The sequence below is a fragment of the Lathamus discolor genome, chromosome 2, assembly GCF_037157495.1.
Source record: "Lathamus discolor isolate bLatDis1 chromosome 2, bLatDis1.hap1, whole genome shotgun sequence".
In the NCBI taxonomy this organism is placed as follows: Eukaryota; Metazoa; Chordata; class Aves; order Psittaciformes; family Psittacidae; genus Lathamus; species Lathamus discolor.
The window spans coordinates 126165371-126179660 of NC_088885.1; the positions used below are offsets into that span (position 1 = coordinate 126165371).

The window sequence follows — 14290 nt, forward strand, 5'->3', positions numbered from 1 at the left end:
CTTGTTGTCTTCCAGCCTTTGCAGTTGAAGGCAGATCTCACTAGTTTTTCTGTGTCTTCAGATCAAGATGTAGATAAATTCCCCATCCATCACGCTGGCTTTTTATTAACAGCGGGGTGGGGGTGATAAAAATATAAAAAAATAGAAAAAGGAACAACAACAAAAATAAATAAAAAAGAGACAATTACCAGTAAAATGTCTTAAAAACATCAGCTCTCCATTATCCCAAACCAGTGTTATGTCTTGATGTAAACCAAAGCACATGCTGAGTGAGGACGTGCGCACCAGCAGCTTATCATCTCTGTCATCTGCTTCTAATGACAGCTGACAAACTGGCCACGTTAATCCTTCCCTAACTGCTGATCAGAGAGATCCCCCTTTGACAATCCAGCATGGTGGAGTACTCGAAAATTCCTCCTGCTTCTGTTCTGTTGCTGCTCTAAAAAGCAGTTTCCTTTTCATTGAGATAATAGCCTTTTCTGCAGTCACGTGGTGCCCGGGCTACATTAGCAGAGCTTGATGATAATAGACAGAGTACCTCCCCTCCCTCCCTTCTGCTGATTTTAAGGGTACAACTCCAGGAGAAACCCAAATCCGGCACGCTTGAAATAATTTTGCATGTTCCTCTATCGAGAAGTAAACTCTGCAGCCAGTGAAGAAGAGGAATACGTGTGCTCTCACTACTTCTTGCACCAAAACTAATTAATGAAGACATTTTTAGAAAGTGCCTTTATTGGGGCACACACACTGATCATAAATACGTCATATGAGACTAAACTGAATATTAAGCATGCTCAGTACAGAATAGCTGTCGTGCTAGAATTACACTTTTTCCCCTATAGTACTTTCTTTTCTTATTTTTGCCTGTCATTTTAGTTCTGCTGCAATAGATACTCTTCTCTCAGCAACATCCTATGGTTCAACCCCTCCCAGCACCCAACTCTCCTGCAAATACAGTAAAAACACAAATAACAAATTACCTGCACCACAATCTCCAGTGAGACTGCCTTTTTGAAGTAACATCATTTATCTTGCTTGAACTCAGTATCCTGACAAACATCTCAAGTGTTTTTAAAATACACTCCCTAGTGGGGAAACCTACCTAAGCTTCAGCTTCAGAGTTCCCATTCCTCCTGAGTGCCAAGCCCTGTTCAGAAGGTTTCCTGCTTCTAAAAGGCAAAGTATACAGACAAACATTCTGCTCTGTCCTTCCTTCACTGAAGTGTTCCACAGACTGAAAGCAGAACAAGCCTTTCTCCTCCTGGGCTGGCACACCATTTCCCTGTTACCTTGGCACACAGTACAGCCTTCTACCTGACATTTCAGCACTGGGCTTTGCAAACCGTTTAAGCAAGCTGCAGATGAAGTATTTTAAAGTAATTTTCAAGCCCACAAAACCAACTTTGTACCTACTCTTTTCCAATTTAAGAAAGAAAAATATCTTCTTCTTTTACTTCCATCTTTTCCAAGTACACCAGGCTATTCTCCTTAAAAACAATGTTTGACTATAAACTCACAGTTTATCCAGACACTGAAAAAGTTAGAGACTGTGGGTTTACTTATAGGAAGATAAAGTGGAAATTATGAGGAAACAGTGGCTGTCCTGTACACACCATCTTTGCCAATGTTGCCCCCTCACTATCTCTGTTTACTCCTCTCCCTAGGGACAGCTTTACTCTGGAAAGTGGCCCTGTCCAAGGCTCTGGGGGAATCCCTGCTCCAAGGCTACAATCAAAGCTGAGGCACAATCTTTCTACTGCAGGGAAGCTGGAACAGAACAGGAATGGGGCTCCTTCTGCAGGGCCATGAATCCTCTTTTCCACTTCTCCCTTTTCCATGCTTTAGAGAGAATCTGTAAGAAAGATCCTCAGTCCAGGAGGAAGTAATATGGTTCCATATGGGCACCATTGTAATACACTATATTCAGTAGTAAAACATACAAACATACATACTACTCTTTTTTTTTGCCAGTCCCAAGTATGTCCTTCCATTTCAAAGCACCACAGTATAGAGCAAAATGAACGTTATTCAGAGCTACACATAACTTTAAGCCGAGTAGCACATGAACTGCTTTGTTATCTTTTTATTAAAACACATTGTCAATTCTATTTTCCATATTAATTCCTTAGCTGAAGGAAGGTACATCAAGTGTACTATTTAAATCGGAAAATTACATAAATGTGGGAAAACTTGTGAAGATTACAGACAGCATCTTTGATATTCAAAAGTATATTAATAGACAAACACCAGAACGAAAATGAGCTTTTACAAGAACACACACACACAAATTACATCACTTGTGAAGTACAAATCTAAGGAAAACATAAAAAATGGGAACATACAAGTCAGATACCATAGCTAGAAATGTACTGCTGATATTTACAGGAATCATGAGAAATGCAGAGACAACACAATATGGTGAGCACAAATACAGTAATTACAGTGCTAGAAAGGAATTATGTGTAAGTAAAAAGGAGGTAACAGAAAAGGGTCCTTGTATGTGAACTGAAATATGAACTGAAGACTGAAAGCAGTGAAAGTATACAGATGTTGTTGATTGCTTAGTGAAGAACAGAGTACAGATAGAGCAAATGGAGAAGAGGGAACATACTACTGCAGTGCACAGACTGATCCTACACAAAAAAAAAATAGGAAAGAAGAAATGAATGGAAAAAATATTCCTGGTGGAAATCACTAGTCTGAATATAAATAAGGAAATCTGCAACTGCAAAGCAGGAAAGGCTATTTGCTTTTACCAGGGAAAGGATACAGGCTTCCAATGGTAATGACAGAATTGTTGTTTTCTTCTAAATAGAGTTTCACAGGAATTGTACACAGAAATTGGGGATGAGCAGGTGACCTTTAAAACTAAATCTGACAATACAGATTTTTTTCCTATTACAAACATCTTACAAAACAGAAGAGGTTCATTTCAGTTTTCTTTCAGAAATATATTTCATTGATGCTTCCTATTGTCTACTCAGCCACAGGTGGCTTTGCAGTAGGCAAGAGGGAAGCTGTACCTTCGCTACAACATCCACAATCTGTATTTTAACATGATCAAATAACTGAAATTGATAAAGCAGAAAACTGCTTTCACTGCATGCATTTCACAGTTCTCTGGAGCCCATGTTTTATTCTTCTTTATTTTTTCTTAGGAAAGAGTGAACTGGGCAGAGGTGAGGACATACCACACGCACTATCGCATTGTTTGCCCTTCTTCTAACACACCTGCACCTGAGGCAAGGACTGGTAGAAGAATCCCAACATATCTTTTCAGTCTTTTTTAATACCAAAGCATGATTTTTCAGTCCCTTCCCTCACCTCTTATACCATATCCATGACGATCAATTTCTACCTTCATAATCCTTAAGTCCTCTCAGTTTGGAGTATTCAAAGGGGTACCATAAATGCCAGCTATAGTGCTGGTCCTTGTTTACACTGCAGAAAAGTAAGACACTTCCAGATGCATTGGAAAGATGACAAAGCTAACTCACTAGGCTTTATTCAAGGCAAGAGGCCACTGACTTTTAGGAAAGCTGACTAAGCAGCCTTAAGTACTGCTTGTGAGAAAGACTGGAAAGGCAAAGCCCCACACCGGCACAGGGAACAGCAAGCAGAAATCACTAGGACTGACTGCCAAGAAGCACAATAAGGATATTGCCACTCAGGTCAGGAACAAAGACAGTACAACAATTTTTCATGTGTTACATTTCAATAATGTAGAAGCAAGCATACAATTTTCAAATAGTATATGTCAATTTTTAAAAATTCCTCTATCTGAACACTAACAAAACTGTTTGGGTTTTCACATCAAAACTGGAAACCTGTTGACTTTTCACCAGTTCAGGAACTCCTAATTGACCATTACTTGAAAACCGAGCAGATTATTCTTTTTCTGATGCCAGTTGAGGAAAAACAAATACAATAGATAGGTAAGTATATAGAAGTAGATAATTCTTGGTTTTCTGACCTTTGCATCTTCTCTTGAGGGACACAAGAATCATATCAAATGTACTTTCACTGGAATTTGGAGGACTGGGTATTTCTCACAATCAGTCTCTGTCTTAACAATAACCTACAGTGCTAAGTACCTTGTGATTTCTGTCCATTCAGGGCAATGAAAACGTTCCCCCTCCTTTCCCAATCTCTCAAGATTTTACGGCTGACTTCTCCTTGTAGTATGAAAACGTCCATGCTTCTTGAACACAGTTTACAAAGGCTCTCATAACTTCATAAGCGTGCACCCAGCCACCCACTTGAAGTATTCTGTGTGCAAGTTTCTGCAATATCTGACTGAAGAATTCAATACTGCGGTTTGCGCTATATATAGCAATTAAGTTCTGTGTGGGCATGTCCATTGACAATTGAGCTCTTTTTTTCTTTCTTTTTTTTTCATACAGGTTTGATGACTATGGTTAACTGAGATTTTTGGGTCATGATTGGTTGTGATTCCTTCCTTTCCTTTTTCTTTTTTGAATATCTACTGCTTCGCTCCCTTACCTTTAATGAAGAAGGTATATGAGAAAAGAAAAAGGAGTTCTTTCAGTGCAATCTGGAAATGGTCAGCTCCGTTAGCTCAACTGAAATAGCTCAACTATTTTTCCTCTTGCAAACTAAAAAAGTGTCAGATCCCCTGCTCAAAGTCTCTGCCTCGGGGTGCTTGGTAGTGCTCTCTGTAGGTTATATGCAGCAAGGTGCTTTCTGGTGGAGATGGGCCTCAGCCCACAGAAAGTCAAGTTCAAGACAGTGCATTGCTTCCATCTGCACTGAGAGCACACAAGAGGAGCCCAACACAGGAAGCTGAGCAACCAGAGAAAACCAGAATGGAAATACTACAGCATAGAAATAAATGCTGTATTAACAAAACACATTACATAAATGTAGTAACATCTAGTGCTCCCATCCATTTTTAACAGAATGTAGCTAAATTATGAAAAGTGCACGTTTTGGTGGTTTTTGGTTTTGGGGTTGATTTTTTTTTTTGGTTTTTTTTTTTTTTTTGTTTGATTGTTTTTTTGTTGTTTTTTTTTTTTTTTTTAACAAGAAATTGCTTTCAGCTCTACAGAATGTGTCTTTCAGTGAATGTATTTTTAAAATCAGCTTGAACTCATTATTTCACCTCATCCTAGCACAGAAAAACTTACATGGGAAAAGACTTCTGACAATAAAAGCTTCCCAAAATCTGCAGACCAACAGCTGGCAAGATTTAATGGCTGAGATATAAATCAGACAGGAGTTCAGACTAGAAAATGTTTATTATTAACAGCAAAACCAAATCATACTAATTCATTCAAGGACAAGGTAGGTTTTTTCTCATGTAGTCTCAGCTAGAAACAAATACATTTCTAAATGACAGAGTATGACTCAATCAAGGTAGAGGATTAAGGAAGAAATTATTTAGTGAAATTTCATGGTCTCTGGTAACCAGGGAGGGCAGCACAGTGTAACACTCCATCTAGCCATAACAGCAATGCTGTGTGAACTCAGCAAGATTTGATAAGTTGCCTGTGGTTTTCCTTGAAACAGAAAGTTGCTGTTGTGTTTAATGCAAGTAGGACCTCTATCTCTAGTTCAGGATACAGCAAATTACCATACCTGATGACAAATACGTTGGTCTCTTCTCCTAGACCTCCCTGAGAGAAAGTTAACATTTCCAGTAAGTCAGAAAAATCTCATGTCTCTTTTATGTTCAGTAGTTGTCTTCTAACTGCCAGTGGCTTGCAGATATTGCTGCGCATTTGAAAAGCCAGTTCGCATGAGGAAACAGAGACTGTATCTTGCAGGCCCTGAAATTCTGGGGTTTCACATGCCTCCAAGAGACCTCACTGAAGAAGGAAGATGCTACCCATTACAACTAGCTTCACGTGGGAAAACTGAAACAGGGACAGCTGCTCTTTACAAATTTGAGAATAAATAATAAGCTAATTTAATGCTGGACCATCCACTCTAGCCAAATCTTACTAACATGTCAAACAGCAGTAAGTCAGTGGAAATTCTGAACAGTAAACAGTGATGAAGGTAAACACTGATGAACAGTAAACACAGAGAACTGACCTCTTGCTTTAACCATTTGGAATTTAGTACACAGTAAAGCAGGGCCACGCTCCAGATTTTAGTATTATTAAACATCTATAATATCAGTAGATGATACGAGGTACAGAAGAGAAACTAAAGAAAGTTAGCCTTTCTACTAAGAGTTTTAAAGTATTCTAGTGATAATTTTTATCAGTATCAGGCAGAACGATGAAAAAATCGCCGTTTAACTGAGCTGGAGCACAAATATTCCTGGAAAACTACAAGGGCTGTCAGGAGATAACAGTATTTGAGAAGGCAGAGACTGCAGCCTACCAAGTAAAACAAAAGTGAAAGAAAAAGCAGCTGCAGCTGGAATTAATTTGATTTACAATAGAATAATTAAATACACTGATATGAAATAAAAACCAACTTCAGGACAATTGCTGTGTGCTCTTTTTTATAATGAGGTTGATGCAACAGGACTGAGATTTAACTGAAGCATTGTGAAAATCAAAGAACTTAAAATTTCACTTGGTGAGGGTAAAAGATAAAAAAACCACCTTGTGTTAATACAGTGGCAATCACTGCATGTAGGGTATTAAGGAATATTTAAACCAATGACAGTTATTTGTTCAACATAAACCTGACCTGTTCACTTCTCATCCAACTAAAGCGCAGGTTTGCTTCTAGGGCCAGTAATAACAAATGACAGCTCTAAAACATGGAAGACAATGAATACTCAATTCATCTACATAGAGAAAAAGCAAAATTTAGGTATACAGGTAATTTGCAGCAGAAACAATATGTAATATTCTAACAGAAACCTAATTCTGAGCAGAAATGCTACACTATCTTAAATAACCCCCAATGTGGTTAGCACTGAATATTAAAGTCTGTGATAAAAGAGGAAACATGTCAGGACTTGGGTCTATTGCTAACTCTTAAGAGAAAAGTTCAACACACTAAATTCCAAAACAGAAACCTATGTTTCAACTTCTCCTTGTTATAAGTTTTCCCTAAAATGAACTGCAAAGTAGGTGCACATGTACAACTGAAGGGAAAGGTTCAGAAAGAGCATACAGCTCAATCATTTTAATCTGAAATGTTTAGCACATAGAGCAAATCCTGTCCCATCACGAGAACTCCTACACACACACATATTGGTGTTGTATTGTACATCAATATGAAAAGTTAAAGTCAGACTCAATCTTTGTAAATAGATCATAGAATCATAGAATCATAGAATAGTTAGGGTTGGAAAGGACCTCAAGATCATCTAGTTCCAACCCCCCTGCCATGGACAGGGACACCTCTCACTAAACCATCCAACACAAGGCTTCATCCAACCTGGCCTTGAACACTGCCAGGGATGGAGCACTCACAACCTCCCTGGGCAACCCATTCCAGGGTCTCACCACCCTGACAGGAAAGAATTTCCTCCTTATATCCAGTCTAGATAGCAGACGCTTTACAATTGCTACCAACTGAAAGATATTCCTGCAGCGTCAAATTAGTGGCCTGTACCATGTTTAAACATTTCGAATTCTCCACAAAAGCATTCTCAAAAACATTAACTCAATCTAGCAAAAATATCAACAATATGGACTTCAGCATGTGGTACTGAAGCACAAGATGATACAAGGTCACTTAAATGGGGAGAAAAGTCAAGTTTAGAAGAACACATTGCTATGCTTTGCTTTTAGCAAGGAGACTCCCATCTTCATCTTTCAAACACATGGTTGTCATGACTCTCATCTTGAACTGCAGTACTTCACAGTTCACAGGACTATTTCTTAAAACCCTTAGCAAATCATCCTTAATATGCGATTTATGAATTATTTAGATTTTTACAAACTGCCTGTCCTAGGTTCTTAAGAACCCACATTTTCTAAGCTGCAAGTTAATAACGTAATAATACTAACATTGTATAAGCCATTTACCTTGAGTGAAGAGGGTATCCTTCTGAGAAGAGATCAGCCAAGTCCTGGAATTAACTGTCCTTTCTGCTGTGCAATTATTTTCCCAAAACTACAGAGAAAATAGGCAGTGCACGCAACACATCAAGACAAAAAGGCCTCATAGAGAGTATTCAACAGCAGCATAGCAAAAGAAGAGAGAGATGATCTGTAAAATAATCTGGTCATAAAGTCTTCTATGGCTTTCAAAATCAGAAAGCCAACCACAAGCCAACAGACACCCAAAGCAACGGGGAGAGGACTGATTTTTGGAGGTTCTGTGCCTCCAAACTGCACCTCCTTCTGAGAAGCAGGACGCCCCACAGGGCCACCTTCAGGACCAAGTGTACAGCCAATATCATTGTCCAAGTGGAATCCAGCCAGCCTTAATTGCTGAGCAACATTTCAAGACCATCTCGCGGTTTTGTTCTAGGACATGCATTTTTATCAGCTGATTTAGATATGACACCGCAGTGCTAACTCTTGACTGCTAAGGCTGTCTACGGCCCTGAACATTGAAGGTTGATTTTCTCTTTAATGCATGTGCTGGGAGTTGTGGGTTTGGAATGCTGTTGTTTTGTAACATCTACCCAGACATTCTGATAGCTACTCAGATTTTGGAAATTCCTTCTAACTTAGCTCAGCAGAGACAAGGTTCAGGGACAGTCACTTATTCTCCTAGACAACAGCTTACCAGGGGAGGATACAATAAAATTTAAGCGAACAAAAGCCATTAATTAATATTAAAAGGAGTTTTGTTCTCAAACTGGAGTTTGTAAACATGTTTGACACTGCAAGTGTTTGCTGATGTTACTGTTCAAACAAAATTAAGGTATTAGGGGGCAGCTGAAGGATGCTTTTTTTCTTGAAAGGCCTTTGAAAAAAAAAAAAACCACTTCTTTCATTCTTTTTATTTTACATGGGAGTGGGTGATGACCATCCAGAAATGCAAGCCCTTCCAGATCAGTAGGTAGATATATATAAAGTAAAAGAAATTTTAAAAAGCATGGAAAGAAGCCAATAAAGGATGGCAAATCTATGTCCCTATTAGCAAAGAGAGATGCAATTTCTTAAATTACCTGCTGCCTGGAGACTCTGGATTTAACACAATTCTGAATATGCTAGCTGTCCATACTATATATAGGCATATACTAACTGGCACTGAGGAGGTGTATGCGGGAGAAGACTTTTTGAGGGAAGCAAACAGGGGAGAGCCACCAGTGGAAGTAATGACTGATACATTGGGGACTAAGTAAGAGGATCACTTAAAATGCCTCAGCTTTAGAAAACCAGGCGATACAAGAGAGATTACAGCTCCTGGCTGCAGTGTTGTTCTCCTCTATTAAAGCAGGGTTTAAAAAAAAACTTCTGTGATGGCAATACTATTTTATGAGTTCAAATATTTCATAATACATGAGGGAAAAACAGCAAAGGGAATATTGAGGCAGTTATACCCCTACATAACACTGACACTAATATTTGTATTTACAATGGAGATTACTGAGAAGGATAAGGAGAAAGAAGAGGAAGCGATAAAGTACCTATTTAGGTTTTAAGTACTTAGGAAGACTCCATGACACAGGGTCCCTGCAATCTTTAATACATCTCACTCACTTAATATCTATGCTATATGTAAGTTCATATAGATGAATTATCTTTATTAATATTTAACCTGCAGTACCTCAGCCACTGTCAGAATTGGAGCATTGGGCAGATAAGAAAAATCAGAGCAGCAAGGTCCTTAGGCTTCACAGCTGTGAAAAGTGCTAGATGAAAGTATCGAATAAATATATAGAACAAGCAAAATAATGCCTAAAGAATAATGGACGAGAACCAAGATGGAAGGCAACAAGAAGGGAAATATTTCCAAGCAGATTGCTTCTTTTAACCAGACAATTTACTAGGGCCTTAAAGTACAATTCTCTAAACCAACTGTATTAAGACATGTAGAAGTAATTTTTCTTTGATCAATTTTCTCAAAAAACTCTTACTTGGGCATAGCACTGCTGCCCTTTTCCATCACAATTTCCTTTCCAGTAACATCTCCCCAGTCTTTCCAACCGACGTGACTTCAGCTGTAAAACTGCACTTCATCTAACAGTGCAGTAGAGAACCAAAGTCATCCAGGAGTCTGTTACCCCCCTAGGGAGTTTTAATATCTGCGCAAGAACCCTCTTGCCTCTACTGTCAGTACTAGAAAGTCTGGGCCCATCCCAAACAGTTAAAGGCTTTTTTTGATTTGCTGAATATAATTCTGACCTAATATTTGGACTTGGATTAAAAGCTGAGCACTTCAATTTTGTGCTAATGTCATGGATTTTGGATTTCAATGCCTCTGCTTAAGACCATCCCTTAAACTCTTTCAGAGGCTAAAACTGATACTGAAAAACCCAATTACTGAAGTAGCATATCTCAGCTTGTATACCAGTTCTCCAAAATCTGTGCTGGTTGCATACTGATTTCAAAGTACAGTTGAAGATGTTCACATTGAAGTATAAAGTCCTAACCGTCTTGCATCATGGCTATTCTTGCTTTCCATATTTTTGTTTCTACCTATATGTGTGTGTGTGTGTGTGTGTATCTTATCTTGAATAATACACACCTACATTAGTAAAATAAATACTCGAAATAGTAAGCAGAGAACAGGGTTGGTTTTTTTGCTTTACATACTTGGATGACAAATAGGGCCTACAATAAACCCTAGGAAACATACTAAAAGAAAAATCAGTTTCTTTCAAAGCATATGGCTGGCATTTCAAATATCATCAGTAAATGGATAATAGTGAGTATTAGTAATTATCTGGAAGTCAAGTGATCTGTTACTCTGTAGTAACCCTACAGCAATTTTGATGCTATGAAATTCTAATTCCCTTATCAAAAGCCAGTATTCCCCCCACCTCTGATTATTCTTTCTAACCTTCTCATATTCATTCTTTATTTTAAAAATGTTTATTACTTTGAAAATTGCATTTGCACTTTTCAGAGGAAGTTGGATATTAACACTTGAAACCAGCTCCTTGGAGATACCAACGTTTCAATACTATCACACACTCATACACATAAAGGTTATATCAGATTTCATACGACAAATGCTTCTTCTGTAAGGAGAGCTCTGAAGGTACGACTTCTATTCTCAGGGGGAAAAGGAACAGACAGGATTTCTATAACCCTACGGTCTGCATGCTGTGCATGTCATGTAGCAATAAATAATTCATATTTTGACCTTATGGGACACCTTTTACTCATGGATTTCAAAGAGCTTTTGCAAAGGTGGATATATGTTTTATTATCAGCAGTTTATAGATCTCAGGACATAAAATGACCTATTCAAGGTCATTCAGTAAGCCAGGTGTATACAAGTGGGTAATACCAGGCATGCTACCTTTTTAACTCAGGTTGCAATTTACAGTCAGATACTGCCTTGAACTTCAACAAGATATATGAGAAAGTACAATGGATGTAAGCTCTTTTTCAAATACAAAGTCTAAACATATTCATGGGGAGAAAGAAAAAATTACTAACTCTAGGAATGTGGTACCAGGACAGTACAGAAATGCTCCATAATCAGCTTGTGCAAACATCCTGGAAAGGGTACTGGCTCCATGGGCAGAGCTGTCAGGATCTGCTAAACAGGGATCAAATCTGTCTTCTTTCACACTGAGAATTTCCTGGAGACCATATCAGATACCAGACTGAGCCTGAAGAAAGTAGTAGCAGTTGTAGTATACTACTACATGAATTGCACAGAAAGGTACTTCAGCAGATTATTTTCTGATATTTTATGGCACCTTGTAGACACTTCAAACAGAAAATTATTCAGTTTAGAAAGAGTGATTCTACTTGCAGCAACTTTAACAGAAGAAGATACACTATTAGGACTAAATCTATATGAACCAGAACTGAGCCACATCAAAAATTCTAGGCAATCTCAGATACTGTTTCATAATTCACAAACTAAGAAGTGGCTGAAAAATACTTAAATAAAACACAAACATGTAAAAAGCTTTGTATGGAAAACTGTTTAATTGCAACCCCAAACTTATATATAAATGTGAGAGTATTTATGAGAATGCACCACAGTGGGAAGACAGTCTGCTAGTTAACACCACAGTAATAATGCTTTGGATTAAGGAGTTAATCTTGCAGTTCTCTGAACTGTCTTACCTAATGTTAAATCCAAGGCTCCATTCATGTCCTTAACTATAAAGATTATATGTAAAAGCTTTCTTGGAGTAAGATCAGAATGTTCTTTACTTTTCAGATGGAGTCTTTATGTTGTCTCAGACTGCTGAGAGTTTAGAAGCATACAGCACATAAAATAATCTGTTCAACTGCCCTGTGAAGTGCAGCAGTAGTTAGGAACCAAGGTCCTTCTGTGCTAGCCAAGAAAGATAACAAAGAAATAAGCCTTGGGTTGCTTCTTTGCTTTGCTTGTATTTGTTTCTTTTTCCTTTTCCCCAAAGAAAGAACATACTATAATCTGCCACAGAGGGAGCTTACTCTGTTCCAATAACATGATGTTTAAACAAACCAAAGATTTATATTTTAAAGGGGAAAAAAATATCGCTACTGTTATCACCACTGGCTTATAACAATTGGTAGTAAAACACTATTTCATAAAAGGTCAGCTCTTCAAAGCTAGATTTAACTAACACCACCATTGGAATGTTTCCTTTACAAAACAAGAAGCTTTAATAAAAAAATAAAAAATTCAGAAACCACACACACTCCTTATTGTGCATGTACTAAAATGAGATAAACCCATAACCCGGCTATTGACAAACCAAAGTATCACTGTGGAAAAAAGACCCAACACCAAACAACAGATTTCTGTCTATGCCATCAGAATGAAATGGAATTAAAAGACATACAGCAATGCACTGAGAAGACAGATTTGCCAGAATTTTCCTGGGATTAATTAGAAGGGAATCATTTTAAATCCTTTTCTTCTTCCAAGCCTCTCCAAGCTGAATTTACACCATTTAGGTAACAAACGCAAAGTAGGCAGGGAGGCATGTGCTATTTTCCAATCAAGTCATCCACCGTAAAGCAGTCCAGTTTAGAGAAGAGAATTTTTTAAGATTTCAGAAATAAAAAACTCATTTGGAAGACCAAACTGAATCTATTCCTCTGCACAAATGGTGTCCTTTAGCCAGTAAAATGAAATGTGCATATGTCATCAAAAAATTCCTACGCAGGATTTATAAGAAGCTGTCGAAAGTCTTGATATTTATGCTATGCTACAAATATATTTTAATGTAATGGAGAGATAAGTAATGTTTCTTGGTGAAGTTCAGTCTCTGAGTCCCCTACAGCTGATGTGTAAACAGGAGTATCAGCAGCAAGGGCTGGGATGAACACAACCCCCCTTGCAGAAGGGGCTGGACAATCACAGTTACGACACACAGCACATGTTTCACTACCATTTGCCCCATACCTTCCCTGTATTTAAGCTCCTTACCTATATATATATATATATATATATATATATATATTTTTTTTTTTTTTTGCTACTACTACTTTCACCACCTGTGCTTAAGCAGAAATTATTATAAGCTTATTAGCTGTAAGTGGTCACGTCTACAAACACAGGAAGGGCTGGTGCTTGGTGCCAATCAGCTTTCACTAATCTGCACCCTACCAGTGCTCCCGCTGCTCCTTGGGATTGACTGTCAGGAGGTCAAAACCTCCCCTGCATCAACGGGGGCACACAAATCACGTTCCTGCCTCCCTCTCTTCAGCTAAAAGCAGATATCAATCCAATTCCTGTGTCTACAGAAAATGAATGTGCCTGGTTGCTGCCCCCTCCCCACCCCGCCCCAAGGTATTTGTTATGTCATGTACGTTGTGCAAAGCCAGTGATCTCCGTGGCTTAGCTGGGTACACGTTTGAAGAGAAAATCTCTCTCAGAAGATCACACACCTCAGGAACAGTGATCCTAGTAAGATCATAACTCCTACAGAGTTCCCAACTCCTTTGCAAATGAAGAAAGCCAGATTCAACACTTGTAATAAATATTTTGCCTTAATTTTGGTACTCTGTGGTGTAAATCTGCACCTTGTCTACTCTTCCAGTAGCAACTTAAATATCAGAGAAAAACGTTATTTTAGCTAGATCTGTATGAGCAAATTATTACTTTCATCATTCAGTTACACAGCCAGCACTTAGCTTGCTGAGCAGCATGCAAATAACTGCATTATACTATAACTCTAATCTATGTATTGACTTATTTGTAATGATTATGCAATGGTTTAATGACGAGTTAAGAACTTCTCAACATCCAGAACATTCCTGTGACAATAATTCACTTGTAGCAA

General features: G+C 38.2%; 1 protein-coding gene across 7 annotated transcripts in view; it reads right to left on the reverse strand.

Annotated features, from left to right (window-relative positions):
• Positions 1-14290, reverse strand: part of NCOA2 (nuclear receptor coactivator 2) — a 194269-nt gene that overhangs the window by 93830 nt on the left and 86149 nt on the right. The window contains exon 1 of one of the 7 annotated variants that reach the window (XM_065668422.1): positions 7959-8004. The exons of the other annotated variants lie outside the window; for them this stretch is intronic. The gene's annotated coding sequence lies outside the window, so the exon portion shown is untranslated. Of the gene's footprint in view, positions 1-7958; positions 8005-14290 lie in introns of those variants that run through there. 7 annotated transcript variants of the gene reach the window in all.